Source organism: Dipodomys merriami, unplaced genomic scaffold (genome assembly GCF_024711535.1).
Source record: "Dipodomys merriami isolate MVZ:Mamm:240054 unplaced genomic scaffold, mDipMer1.0.p SCAF_784, whole genome shotgun sequence".
NCBI classification, from domain to species: domain Eukaryota; kingdom Metazoa; phylum Chordata; class Mammalia; order Rodentia; family Heteromyidae; genus Dipodomys; species Dipodomys merriami.
In genome coordinates, this window is record NW_027206384.1 from 265,661 (window position 1) to 281,445 (window position 15,785).

The following is a 15,785-nucleotide window of genomic DNA, read 5'->3' on the forward strand; positions in this document are numbered from 1 at the left end:
GAAGAAAGCTGCTTGATTCCTGTTCACGAGATTGCCGTTCAAATTCAGCCTGAGCAGAAATTCTGTGAGACTCTTATCTCCAAAAAACCACCAGAAAACCAGAAGTGGAACAGTGGTCCAGCGAGCAGAGCTCCAGCTTTAAGAGAGAAAGACGAGCAGGATGCACAGGCCTAACCAGGAAGGAAAGCCTGGGAGGAGCTTATGTCCAATTAATGACCAGATGGCTGGAAGTGGAGCTGTGGCAGTGGTAAATCCTCAGCCTTGGGAAAAACAGCTGAGGAATGCATCAGACACTGAGTTTAAGCACTAGTATGGCCACAAAAATTTTCAGTGCCCTACCTACTTATGCTGTATACTACCTCCCTGAATGCAAACAGACCTTATGCAATGCTTCTCCTTTTATTTACTAATTTATTTTTCAGATATGCTCCTTGTGTATACTGCATCATTCTCTTCATTTCAGCCCCATGGCTTTTCTCTTCCAGGGTTCCCGGCCTGGGTACTTATATGATACACTGACGCTCTCAGCAGCCTTTATTTAGATTTTATTATGAGGCCAATGGAGGAACAGTAAGAAACCAGGCAGGAGAAGAGAAGATCAGGTTTTGTAGAAGTAACCAGTATTCAGAAAATTAAACCTGGGGATGTAAAATGGCAGCATACTTACGTAAAAAACTACCATTAAGAAAAAGATGAGGGAGCTGGGAATGTGGATTATTGAGAGAGTGCTTCTCTAGCATACAAGAATCCCTGGGTACGATTTCTCGGTAGTACATACACAGAATAAGCCAGAATTGGGACTGTGGCTCAAGTATTAGAGTGCTACAGACAGGGCCCAGGCCTTGAGTTCAACCCAAGAACTGGCAAAGATATACTGAGGTGTTGGGACTTCATCTGTCCCATGAAAGACTGACAGGGTACGAGGAAAGGTCAGTGCAGCGCTCACCAGTTCCCTAGCCTCCCTCATCCTGGGAGACAATCAGACACAGCGGGGAGCCAAACCAAGCAGGAAGAAAAACTCATTTATTAACAGAGAGCAGCACTTTTTAAAGCCAAAAAGGGCGGTTGGTGCCACGTGTGACTGCTGCTCACCACAGTGACTCAGGGCCCAGTGGCAGGATGCCTGCACTGTGCCCTGAGAAGTCCCACCTGGGAGAGCATCTGTCCTGCCTCCAGGCCAGTTCAGGCCTGCCATTGTACACAACAACCCTTGTTTCCTCCTCTAACAAGCAGCTCAATAACCAACCACCATGGGAACCCAGTCTGAGAGGCACAGGCACAATGAAGGGGAAGCTGCCAAAGCAAGCGTTTGGAAAGGAGCAGAGATCACAGCAGGCAAAGCAGCCATGAGGATGTGTCTGCAAGGAGTCCTTAGCTGGGTTCAGGAAAGAGAGGACAGCGCATGTGGGCGGGGCACTGCCATAACCAATTTGAACATCTAATAAAGCTGCCTGTGGTGGATAGATGGCTTCTGATTTGACATCGGCAACAGAATAAAGGGCTGCAAATTCAATGAATAGTCTCTGACCAGAGAAACAAGGTCAAACGCTTAAGTTTCTGCACTTCCAGTGGTTCCTGGTATCTCCAGCTGAGTGGACATCTTTCTGTGGCCAGTAGGTGCCATGCCACCTTCTGCGGAGTCTGTGTGAGAGATCTTGTTAGACAAAGAGCTTCAAGGAAGCATGCCTGCAGGAAGGGGGTGTTGGTTTCTTTGTTGCTTTGTATGTCCCTCCACTCCCCCCACACACTATAACCCCTGCTTTCACTGTATTTGATGTCGGTATAATTAGTGGAGGGGAATGGAAAAAAACAAATCGTTTAAATAGGGATACGAGTGGACCAATTGCAACAATGAGATGTACAAGTCCTTATGTCGAAAAACGAACTTTACCACTTGTGGGGGGGAGGAGAACTCGGTGAGGGAGGTGGGGTGAGATAGGAGGGCTATGAAGGGGAAACAAAGGAGAAGGCTACAATGCTTGATAAGAAATGTACTCATTATCTAGCCCATGTAAATTTAAACCCTCTGCTTAATATTTTCACAATAATAAAAAAATTAACAATGCACATAAAAAAGAAAAAAGAAGGGAAGTCTATGTTGCTTCATGGTTCAGAGTTTTAGTTGATCTTGGCTGAGAGACAATAGCCAAGAATAAAACATGATGGTGATTTCGGAGCAGAGAGAGAACTCCTGAAAAGTGTGTTTCTCATTTTCCCTCCTTTGATTCTAAGTTCTAAGACTTCAGGATAGTGCACGATCAGCATGTGTTTTTCCACTTTAGCTAAATTTCTCTGGGAACTCAGTCTCCCATACACCTAGTTGTGTATGTTATTGCTCTCCTGCATATTTTTCAATCCAACCAAAGTGACAATATGACTTAACCATTTCATTTGAACGCAGCACCCAAACACATCTCCTTATACAAAAACGTTCCACTTTTGTCTCCAAAAGACCTACATTCATGCTCAGACAGTAGCATAAATGGAGAGCTAACAGAATGCATTGCCCCTCTCCAAAACTCTTTGTAGCTTTGACTTCCAACACCATTCAAAATTCCAGCTTCAAAATGTCCACAGAGACTCAAAGAAAATTCTTAGCTGAGAGTTGCCATGAAAATAAAACAAAATATGGCTGGAAAGGTGGCTCAGTGGTAGAGTACTTGCCTTGCATGCATGAGGCCCTGAGTTCAATTCCTCAGCACCACATAAGTAGAAAAAGCTAGAAGTGGGCACTGTGGCTCAAGTGGTAGAGTGATAGCTTGAGCTGAAATGCTGAGGGACCGTGTGCAGGCTGAGTTCAGGCCCCATGATCAACAAAAAAAAGTAAATATATTTTTTTAAAAAAGCAAAACCAATTATATGCCAAGTATAAAGGCACATGCTTTTAATTAAAGCTACTCAGAGTGAAGACAGGAGGATCACAATTCTAGGGAAGCCTGAGTAAATGCACTAGACCCTATGTGGAAAACAAACTAGGATGGTCCAGGTTTAAGTGGTAGGGTGTTTACTAGGACAGTATGAAGCTTTGGTCCAATAAAGAAGAGGAAGAGAGGAAGAGAAGAAGAAGAGGAAACAAAGAGGTGGAGTAAGAGGAAGAAGATGAAGAGGAGAAAAAGGAAGTATAGAAAGAGCAACAATGAGGAGAAAGAAGAGAAAGGAAGAAGAGGAAGAGGTTGACAGAGAGGATGAGGAGCACCATATCTTCAATATATAATAACATAGTGTAAACATTCCTATTCCAAAACAAACGAATTGGAGAAAAAGGAAAAAAATGGATCAGTAACTCAATTAATGGACAAAGAATTTGACTTGAAATTTCTTAATCGAACAATGTGTAAACAGACAAAAGCATTAGCACCTCTAAAATCACTTATAAAATAGAAATGAGATGTCATTTCATACTCACCAGAATGGGTAAAAGATGTGCATTAGAAGGTTTGACAAGGATGTAAAGAAATTGAAGCTCTCATACATTGTAAAATAGCACACTCATCTTGGAAATTAGTGTAAAAATTCCTCACAAAGTTAGTTATAGAAATACCAGACAGCCTAGAAACTTTGTACAGCCTAGAAACTTTGTCTATAATTTTTATACACTTAAGTTCAAAACAGGAATATTATCCATGACAGCCAAAGAATTGAAAAAAAATTCACGCTGACCAATAGGAAAACAGATCACAAAACATTTTATACTCACGAAATAGCCCATTATCAAGTAAAAAAGAGAAATGGAGAATTGATATTAGTGGAAACACTGACAACAGGCTAGATGGAAAGAGCCAGAACAAAATAACAAATAAAATGATTTGATTTTAATGAGAAATTTTTGAATTATCAAAATCAGGCATAACAGTTTCTTTGGGGGTTGGAAGTCTAAGGAGAATTCAGAATAGCTGCAGACAGGTATGAGATTTCTTTGTGAATGATGAATATTTGAGAATATTCCAAGGTGATGATGATTGAATATACTTTCAGAATACAAAGAATCCATAAATTTTATAGAATTAATTTAACAAATATAAAATTTTCAATTACATATAAAATGATTTTTAAAAGGGATACTAGATAATCTTTAACCAGCAAAAGTGTTCTACCATGAAAGTAGACATAGAATATAGCAAAGTGGTAGAAAGCAGGAGCACGTAAAAAAAAAAAAATCAATGCATATGCTACAAAATTAAGAAAAATCAGAGAATAAGTGGTTGGGAGAGATGAATGGAAATGTTAAAAAGGGATTAAAGTGATCAAGATGCATTGTATTCACAAATTACTTTATTGAATGGCAACTCCTTTCTTCAACTATTCAAATAAAATATTTTAAATACTAGCAAAAATAATTAATTAAACAAAAATAAATAATGAATAGATATATAAAATACAATAAAAATAAACTATAGATCTATAACAATATAGGCCAGAAATTTAAAACACAAACAAGAATAAAGTAGTTTTGTTGGTGCTTCTAGATATATAAGGTAGAAAATTTTGACTACATCTAATTTATTGAGTTCTTTTGTCAATAGCATTAATTATGCCAGTAGTAAAAATAATCATGAAGTTCTGAAATGAGCAACACAGTATCTAGGATATTACTAATTACTAATGCAAAGATAGATGCAAAGAAAGATAATGCAAAGAAAGATGGAATAGTATATGTTTGTATGATTAGATAAAATGTCAGAATGATGTCTGTATGTAACATAGATATCACAGAAATAAACAATAGAAATTTAAATGTATAAGCCAGGGTATTACAACATGATTACAGCAAGTAATTTATCTTTTTTTTCTGGAAATGAGAGAAAAATAAAAGCAATAGTGCACAGTACAAGAGTCAAAAACTACCAAAAGTGGTCAAAGTGACAAATACTACTTTTAATCCTATAAAAGGAAGGTGAAGTCACCCTAAAAATGACGTGTGGGAAGATAAACCAAGACTGCACTGAATTCTCTATACTCACATTTATACAGTGAAACATGACCACACATTCTTTTAATAAACTCAGCACCACCTTATGTTTATTAACACCTGCCTATGGTTTTCTAAATTGAAAAACTGGCCCAACATCACTGCATTGTTATAGATTAATTTAGTGCTAAATAAATTGGTTTGCAGAGTTTAAGCAAATGGTATGAATTCAACAGTACAGTACCAGAATTGTATACAACATACCAATTTTTAGCTTATTTTTGGAATATGATCTTGTGTTTATACTTAGGCTTTCCTGGATTGAGATCTTCCTATCAAAACTTTGTACATAGCTGAGATGACAGACAGATTCCAACTTGACTAGCAATTGGATGAGATGTGATCATTGTTAAGTCTACAGGGAACCTACCCCCTATGCCCATCTCCTTCACCAGTCTGAACCCAGTAATCACCTGAATGTCCATTAACTAACTGTGTGTCAGAAAAGGATCCTTGGATCTGAGATTACTTCCTCCAAGTCTATTTCTATTGTGACTTACTCATTTTAATTTTTTTCCTGAAATAGTCCAGGGGCTTAAAATAAGGATCTATGCACTCTCCTGAGCTTAATGTTGGATCAAAAGGCTAGTAAACACCATATATGAATAAGCTTATATTAAAATGTAATGGTAAATTAATATATATGATAAACTGATAAGAGAACCTACTAATGCTTGTGTGTGTGTGTGTGTGTGTGTGTGTGTGTGTGTATGTGTGTTTTATAAGAGCACACTTTTAATACTCTATTCACTATAAACAGTAGACAATTATCTAGGATGTTATTTTTAGGATAGTAAGTTCTGTAGAATCAGTGACATAAGCTTCCACATTCCAGGATCTTGAACGTATTCTGTTCTTGTTTGTTGAACCATGAGCTTTGAAAGCAAACTCTCCTATATCTGAATTGCCAACAGGGAAGTAGCAGTCTAACACTACATACATATCATTGAATCTCAAGGTAATAGTTTTTTTTCACATCAATAAGATAATTACAAAAGGGATGAACACACAACAATTAAGTATCTAGAGTGAAAGGGAAACAAAAAAGTAAGCTTTTTTTGGGGGGGTGGGTCCAGTCGTGGGGCCTGAACGCTGGGCCTGGGTGCTGTCCCTCAGCTCTTCAGCTCAAGGCTAGTACCTACCACTTGAGCCATAGCACCACTTCTGGCTTTTTTTCTGCTTATGTGGTGCTCAGGAATCAAACCCAGGGCCTCATGCATGCAAGGGAACGCTCTAACACTAAGCCACCTTCCCAGCACCAAAAGTAAGCATTTTTTAACTCCATATGATAATTTCACAGGGGATGAAAGAACTACAATTAAGTATCCAAAAAAGACCCATCATACCTTCACAGCATCCTGTTATATTGTTACAATTGGTAGCTCTTGTTAACTTCTCAGTATGCCTAATATATAAATTAAGCTTTGCCATAGTTATTATTGTGAATCTCTTAGCCTATCATAGTATTCTGTTCATTTGTAGACCCCCAAAAGATGACTTACTTCTTCTATTTAAAGACATGCCTTCAACTTTAGTGTTCAACCATGCATTTTCAGTCTTCTCAATTATGAACAGCTCTTTTTCTGAGTATATGTTTTTTTCCCCTTATTTAGGAATTGGTACTGAATGTTAAAGAATCCAATCTAACAGAAAGTGTAAACACCCCTATGCTCTAGGAGAGAGGTGTTTGTTTTTTTTCCTCCCGGGATGGATAACAGGACCTATTAATAAAAAGGCTGCTCTAGAACTTTGTGTCACTGAAACTAGTACTGCTTTATTGTTCTAGCTGTTCCTGGGGCTTGAACTTAGGGCATGAGCCCTGTTCTTGAGGGATTTTTTTCTTCTACCACAGGACCACAACTCCACTTTGGTGGTTAATTGGAGATAAGAATCGCTTGGATTTTTCTGTTCGTCCTGGCTATGCATTATCCTCAGAACTCAGCTTGCTGAGTAGCAAGGATTACTGGTAAAACAACAGTGCCCACTGCTTTAAGTGTTGATTTTTATTGTTATTCTGAGCCCCAACTCCTTTCAGGGTGAAATACAGTCACTGGGGACTCAGTTTTGCATGGGTTTATTTGTATAGCAATTTTTAAATATTTATTTGCTCTCTTGTTACATTGTTGCTACTTTATCTTACCTTCATTTAGTATTGGTGTCTACATTTTACATTTTATTATTACCAACATATTTCATGAAAAAATGGGATTACTGCACCGAGAAATTCAAATTAGTACAGTATTAGTGGTTTGCCTCATTTGAGGAAGGTTCTCTGCCATAGAGTTCCCAACACATAGAGATTCTCTTCACTTAGAACACCAGGCTACCACTGAAAAAATGGGGCCTGACAGGAAATTGGATAGCACCAGTGGGGTATCTCCAGATAAGGGAACTCTTAGCCACATTCCACAAACTCACACTGCCATCGTCAAGATCAAGAAACACACCAACCCGGCCCAGAGGCTTCTCTACATAGTGAGGCAGCAGTGGGGAGGTGGTAAAAATGGTGGAAAGTGTGTTTTCTTTCACAAACAAAAGGAGGAAAAGATCCTCAGATTCAGTGAGGTTGCTCTCTATGGAGGAATGCCTAGTAACTCCCAGGGCCCAGGTGGAAGAGTCATCCACACTAACCTCCCAGTAATGTTTCCCAGAGCTGAAGACTTGGCGTCCAAAAGCAGTAAAGTGGAAGGACTCTTCAGAATTCAAAACTGCATAGGGATTGTCGTGTCCAACACAGCTCCCAAGATCTTGATTCCGCGTAGCTTCATTGAAAGCAATCTCCACCTGGTACTGGCTGAGCCTCTCTATCAATCCAGGAATGGGAGGTGCACTGAGCTCTGGCCTCAGAGGAAGAGGCAGGAAGAACAAGACTGACTCACAGCTTTCTAGGGTCAACTCTACATCCTGAAGCAGGTCCACATATGGCTTCTGGTATGTTTCGATCAGCTTCTGATACATATTCCTGAGCTGATGCTTCTTCTGAACCATTTGGGTTTCCCTTCCTCTGAGTTGCAGTAACATGGCTCTTCCTTCATTGATCAGTAGCTGGGAATGGTGTCTTTCCTCCTCCTGGACACCCAGCTCTAAAAACAGCACTCTAAAAACATCCTTAGTCATGCCTTGGAATAGCTTCACATACCAAATCCATCGGTTGATGAGTCTCCACTTCTCCTGTAAATTGTGCTGGTTTTCTTGAGTCTTTTCCCATACAGCATGCATCTGCTTTGAAATCATCTCCCTCTGCTCCTCAGCAGCCCTTTCTATGGGATGGTGTTTGTGAGCCCTGTGCTCCTGAGACTTGGAGCAGCTCCTGCAGAGCAGGGCCCTGTCTACCTCACAGAACATCTGCTTTGTCTCCCTGTGTGTCCCACACATGTATTCCTCAGAGCTCAGAAAATGCCTGAGGCTGGTTCTTCTGGCAATGGCCACCAGGCTCCTCAGAACCACGTTGGTTTTGAGGTCTCTCTGCTGGCTGGGTCCCCTGCACACAGGGCACGTGGCTGGAGTCTGGGTCTCTTCCCAGCAGAGGCAGAGACAAGGTCGACAAAAACTGTGCCCGCACTCTAGGGTGACTGGCTCTATGAAAGTATTTATACAGATGGCACATCTCAGTTCTTTCTGGAAGGCCTGGGCAGTGTCAGGGTCCATCATTCCTAGAATCTAATGAGGTGCTGGTGGCTCACCCGTAGAAGACTAGCTACTCAAGAGATTGAGAGCTAAGGATCAAGCTTTGAAACCGCCTCGGCCACAAAAGTCCCCCTGACACAGATTCTTATCTCCAATTAATCACTCCAAAATCACAAGTGGGCTGTGGCTCCAGTGGTAAAGCACTAGCTTTGACCACAAAGTGGCCCAGGGACAATGCCCAGTCTTGAGCACAAAGTGACCCAGCAACACTGCCCTACCACTGGGTTCAATCCCCGCAACCGACAAAACAATACCACCACCACCACCACCAAACCAAGGAGAGAAGAATTAAAAGAGGAGTGGATTCTCTCACTCTAATCCTCACCTGGAGTATCCAAGCTCCAAATGGCCTCTGTCCTGCTGATGTAGGATCTTCAGCAATGCCTGAGTCTCAGACTTCCACTCTATTTATACTGAAAGAGGGTGGGTCCAGGAAAGGAAGTCTCTGATTGGTTGCTTAGGGAAGCTCATTTACATATCAATAGGAGCTGGAATTTACATCCTGGCAACCACACCTTCCACTTCCTCTTTCAAGGACCTACTTCTTACTATTTGGTTAGGTTATTTGAGTTAGGTGCAACGTAGGTTTGTCCAGGATTGGAAAAGTTTATTGTGTTTGTTTTATTTTGTTTTGTTTTGTTTTTTACTTCTCTGTATGTTTTATAATGGAACAATGCATTTATTACTTTTCCACAGGACTGTAGGCCATATTACTGACATTATCCACTGTATCTTGTGGGTCTTCAAAAGTAGCTGAGTTCGTATTTCTTAACAGGTGATCATCCTATACTTTTTTTTATTTGTAATTTGTCAGGCCTGATGTTGGGCTGGTACTTTACCACTTAGGCCTTGTCCTCTCTGTGTTTGCTTTTGTTTTTGTAATAGAAACTTGTGTTTATTCTTAGGATCTCCTTGACTGAGTTCTTCCAATTCACACTTTGCACAAAGCTGAGATGACAAGAATTATCTCTTGCTTGAGTTGTGATCAGGATTAAATCTGCCCACAGACCAGCCCCTCCCAGCTTTCCCATCACCTGCCTGATTGATACCAGTAATCACGTGACTATCGTTGATCACCTGACTATGAGGGAACAAAGATCCTAGGCTCAGTGATCACTTCCTCTTGTCTATTGTCTATACTGACTCATCCTTGAGATGTTGTTTTTCTTGTTGTTTGTCTGTCAGTGCTGGACTTGAACTCAGGGTAGAGGATCTGTTCCTAAGCTCTTCTTCCACTCTATTTCTCTTACCTTTATTTCAAATATCATTTATGCCTTTTTATTATAAAATGATATAGTATTCTAATATATAATTTAATGACTCAATGCCGTTTTTGAGAATGATCTAAAAATTATCATAGACATAAATATATATATATATATATATATATACATATAACTATATACATTGGATTTCAAGAGCACATTATCAATATTCAATTCTCTATCAATTTTATCCTATCAGAATATTCTCTTTAGGGTTATAGGTTCTGTAGTTTCCCTGGCATAACCTTTCCCATTTGTGGTTTTGTTACTATAATAAATTTTGTACCTTTCTTGCTGTTGATCCACTTTCTTTGAAAGCATAATCCCCTATCTGAATTGTCAGCAGAGAAATAGTAGCCTAACACTATGTTTGCATCTTTGACATTCAGGCATTGACTCTCAATCTTTTTTTAAATTTTTCTTTTTTAAAAAAATTTTGTCGGCTGGGAAGGTGGCTCAGTGGTAGAGCGCTTGCCTTGCAATGTATGAGGCCCTGGGTTCGGTTCCCCAGCACCACATAAGCAAAAAAGAAAAAAGCCGGAAGTGGCGCTGTGGCTCAAGTGGTAGAGTGCTAGCCTTGAGCTGAAGAGCTGAGGGACAGCACCCAGGCCCAGAGTTCAGGCCCCACAACCGGACCCAAAAAAAAAAAAATTGTCATTAGTGCTGCGGAACTCTGGGTCTGAGGGAAACCTCAGCTCTTCAGCTCAAGGTGAGCCCTCAACCACTTAAGCCACAGCACCACTTCCAGCTTTCTAGTGGTTTATTGGAGATGAGTGTCTACGACTTTCCTGAGATCTCAGATCTGTTTTCTGAGTAGCTAGGATTACAGGGGTGCACCACTGGTGCTGACTAAGTATTATTTTTTACCTTCATATGATAATGACAGCGGGGATGAATGCACAATAATTGGGTACATAGAGTGAAAGACAGACACCAACAAAGAACCATCACAACTGGACAGCAAACTGTTGTATTGTTACAATTGTTGGCTATTGTTAACCACTCAGTATGCCTAAAGGGTAAATTGAGCTTTGCCATTGTTATTATTAATCTCTTAGCCTGAATTAATGTTCTCTTCATTTTTACCCCAAAAATTATGACTTATTTTTTCTGAAGCCATTCTTTAATCTTTAGTGTTCAACCCTGCATTTTCTTTCTTCTCCATTATTACCAGCTATTTCTCTAAGTATTCCAATTGATTTTATTTTATTTTAGTTTTAGAAATTAGTACTGAAACTTAAAGAATCCAATATAATAGAAAATTTAACACCCCAATGGTCTAGTATAGAGGTGTTTCCGTTTTTTTCTTCCCAGGATGGGTAACAGGATCTAGTAATAAGAAGTCTGCTATAGAGCTTTGTGTCACTGAAACCAGTACTGCTTTTTTGTTCTCGAATGTACCTGGGGCTTGAACTTAGGGCATGAGCACTATTCGTGAATTTTTGTTGTTGTTGTTGTTGTAGTTGTTGTTTGCTTTTTGTTTCTCCTACTACTTGGACCACAGCTCCACTTTGGTGGTTAATTGAAGATGAGTCTTTTGGACTTTCCTATATGAACTGTCTATGAACTGCCATCCTCAGAGCTCAGCCTACTGAGTAGCAAGGATTACTGGGAAAACAACAATGCTCACTGAATTAAATGTTTTTATTTGTTTTGTTTTGTTTTGTTTTGTTTTTGCTGTTATTCTGAGATCCACCTTCTTTCATGGTGAAAAGCAGTCACTGGGGACTCATTTTTGCATGGGTTTATTTTTATAGCAATTTTTAAATATTTCCTTGCTATCTTGTTGCATTGTTGCTGCTTTATCTTATCTTCATTTTTCACATGCTATGTTTTATTATATGTTACCTCCATGTTTCATAACAAAATGGGATTACTGTGCATAAAATTCAAATTAGTACAGTATTAATGGTTTGCTTCATGTGAGAAAGGTTCTCTGCTATAGAATTCCCAACGTTTAGAACCTTCACTTGTAGTGGTTTATCATTGGAGAAAAAGGGTCTGACAGGAAGTTGGAAATAGCCAATAGCGAATCTCCAGAGAAGGGAACTCTTAACCACATTCCAAAAACTCACACTGCAATTGTCAAGATAAAGAAACACCACAACCCCAAGAAACTTCTCTATATAATGTGTCAGCAATGGGGAGATGGTAAAAAAAAAAAGTGTAAAGAAAGTTCCCTTTCACAAAAAGAGGAGGAATATGTCCTCTGATTCAGGGAGGTGGGCCAAGAAAAGGGTTTGTACCTGAGTTCTCATTTAAGGAAGTTGATTTACATATCATCTGGAGTTGGAATTTCCATCCTGTAAACCACAACTTTAACTTCCTCTTTCATGGAAATGCCTCGTACAATTTCCTTAGACAGTGACAAATGTTGTTTATTTTGGCTAGGCGAAAGTTAAATTTGAACAGGATTGGAAAACTGTTTTTTTTTCTTACCTTTTTGTATCTTTTATTTTTGTACTATGAATTAATTACTTTTCCACCATACTGTAGGTGACTTTTTATCTTGTGATTTTGAAAATTAGCTGAGCTTTCATTGTGGAGTTATTAGATGACCATCCAAGTCTTTTTATTTGTAAATTGTCATGCCTCCTGCTTGTCTGGTGCTTCACCACTTGAGCCATTGCAATCTTTTTATTTTCATCGGACTTCTAATCTCATAAAAAATACTGTATTAATTTTCTATTGGTAATGTAGTTCCCCAATTTTAATTTGTGCAAGAATTCTGAACTGATTTCAAAATGAAGGACATTTTAACGTAATTCATTAAAAAGCTATGAATATGGAGCTGTATATAATTCATTACTTTTGTTTAATTTTTCACACCTCAGTTGTAGAGTATGCTCAAAGGTGATTTTTACACTAATCTTTTTCTTTGAGGAATTTTTTTAATTAAGAAAATATTTTAGAGTTATTAAAGTTAGTTCAGCTATTTTTCTCCTTCATAAGGAATGTGATTTTAAGTTAATAAACAGAAAATCTAAGACAGAGGATACATTTGGTATTTAGATCAATTTGTGTAATTACTTTTTTATTTAAATACTGAATAGTTGTTTCTGAATTTTCAATTTATTACCTGAGTCAAAGGTGTATCATTACACATGCAGAATCTAATCCACTTTACAAAGACTAAGTAACATATTAGTTTGAATTTTATTTTTTAATTCAACAATAATATTCAAGAGGTATCATTCAGTAGGTTTCACTGAAAAATTATTAAGATATGCCATATCTATAGATATTTCATAATTCTATATTCTTATTTTTGGATTACATTTCTGTAATCCATGAGTCTGTACTCCAATTGTGTTAGACTTCCAATTGTTCATCTCATATCTTTGCTTTGTTCCAGGATTTCAGCAGTAATGTTTTCTTGTTTTCCGTGGTTTTTATTATTTTTTCATCTCACTATCACCGTTGTAACTTTTTAACAAACAAAAAAGAAAATTCACTATTGCTCAGCTCAGCATTCTTTACATTTTCAAAAAGCCAAGTGATGCTAGTGACATACAACATACATCATGAAATGATTGATATAATGTATACAATATGGTAATATCAAAATATTGCATAAAATGTAAAATATGTAATGTTATGAAATTAAACTACACTATTATTAAACTGTGACATCAAACATTTTCTATTATTATCATAATATAATAATATAAAACCGTGCCATCACTCTCCAACTTCCTTTGTAAAGAATTTACACTTTGTGGAAACCTACACCTGAGCCCTTTTCCTGGTAATGAATGGACTGTTAAATGTCTCTAGAATTTGGGCCAGCTCCCAGAAGCCTCTGGTATGTTTGGCTCCTCCCCTCTCTCACTCATTATAATTAGGCCTAAGAGTATGCCATCTAGTACTATGGCGACAAAGTAAGTTAGAGGACAAGAGCCCTATTCCCCAGCTGGAAGCTTCCAGGTCTTCATGCAAAAATGATCTCCAAGTTGTCATTTGTCTCAGTCCTGCAGCCATTACTGCCCAAACATGTAAGCTCAGATAGGTGCTTGAATAGAAAGCTGTTGTAGCACAATCTGCTCTGTAGTAGGGGTCCTTGAGATGCCAAGGTACCCCAGCCTCTCCTTGGGCAGTATCCACATAGTCTTCAAGCTTTAAATCTTTAAAATCTGTTGCTTCTTCATAACTTCCCTCTTCCTGAAGCCTGAGAGGTCTGAGGGTCCCTCATCTGCAGGGGTCTGGATGGCTGCCAGGATCTTGTCCTGAAACTCAGGTGCCTACATCTGTAAGAAGCAATAGCAGCTCCTTCTTCTTCTCCTTCTCCTGGAAGAGCTGGTTGACACACTCATCTTTCTTCTGATATAGCTCATCCAGTATTTCCATCTGTTCTTTATAGAAATCTAGGGACTCTTCAATGGGGCTGATAGGTTTTGACAGCTAGCTGCATCCATGTTGGAGTTTATCCACTTGCCTCTAGTAGCCCACTTTTTCCAGGCAGCTTGTGGATGAAGCAGAATTTCAGGGTCTTCCTGGGCACTTGTGTGTCCTGCTTCCTTTCCCGTGGTTTCAACTTCTGGAGAAGAAACCCTACTGCTTCAGCTTTCTCTGTCTCTTGACTACCATATTAGCCAGGAACCCATAGTAGGTCTGTTGCTCCAGCAGCTGCTGGCTAAGCTTCACCTTCTTTAATTCATCAATGGATAAAGATAACAATCCCACCTAGTCTTTGGATTGTCTGTCCTCTAGGACAGTCACAACAAGTAGAATCACCCCCTTTCCTTTTTGCTCACTCCTCCTTCTCTAGTGAAAGCCAGAAAGCTCAGCTGGGGCCCATAGCTGCTCCTGCTTCTGTCTGGTGGTTTTAAGGCACATCACAAGTGTTGTGTAATTTTTGATGGTCCTTCTTGGTCCTGCAACTTTGTCCAGCAACTGTGTCTGCTTCTGTAGGTGCTGCTGCAAGGCCTCATTCTTTAAGGTCAGCTGCAAATTGTAGGCCTTGTGCTGTTCACAGGTAGCTCTGAGCTCCTGCAGCTGTTCATGAAGCTCCTGAGATTCTGAGCCACTAGACTCCTTAACTCAGCCATCTCTTTCCATTCTTCTAACTTCTCCTCTTGCTGGTCCAGCTTCTTCCTTCACTTGGAGCTTTGAGTGCAGCACACGAGAGAGCTCCACCTTCTGTTTCTTAGCCTGTGGAAGGCATCCTGCAGCTGGCCCAGCTGCTCTTTGATCTCTAGATTATGCAAAATTGTGTATCTCATGGCCTCATTAATGTGTAATCTTCCCATTGTCTTGAAGAGCTTATGCAGATCCCAGGCCTTTTCCTGCTGCTCCAGTTACCACAGCTGCTCCTGCTGCTTCACATTTTGGAGACTGAGGCTCTAGTTTTCCTGCCTTTGAATGTAACACTGCTTCTCACATTTCTGTTGCTACTTCTGCAACTAATAGGTCTTGGCTGGCAGCTGTAGCTTGGCCAGAGTTGGTCCTGCAGGCTGCTGCTGGAGGGTAGCTCTGCCAACTGCCATTGAAGTTCCACCATGTTTATCTCTAGGTCAAACACTTATCACACCCATTGCTCTTTCTCATCTCTCAGTTGGTTCATCTGTTGAACCTTGTCTTTCCTCATGGACCTCTCCAACTTCAGGTCCTCTGCAACATGGTCTCTCTCCAGGCTTAATTTGGTAATTAATTCTTTCATGTTCTCTAGCTTTCTCCAGCCATGCCTTCTCTCTTATTACCTTTGTTTATCTTTTGGTTACTCTCTTGGGGTAACGTAGGACTTCTGACATATTGTTAGTTATTCCAGTGTCAGAGGAAAGGACACTAGCTAGAAAGGAACCAGAGGAAGATTCCAGGTCTGCATGATCTTTGGTCTCACCCTTGGTTGATTTACAGTCCACAGT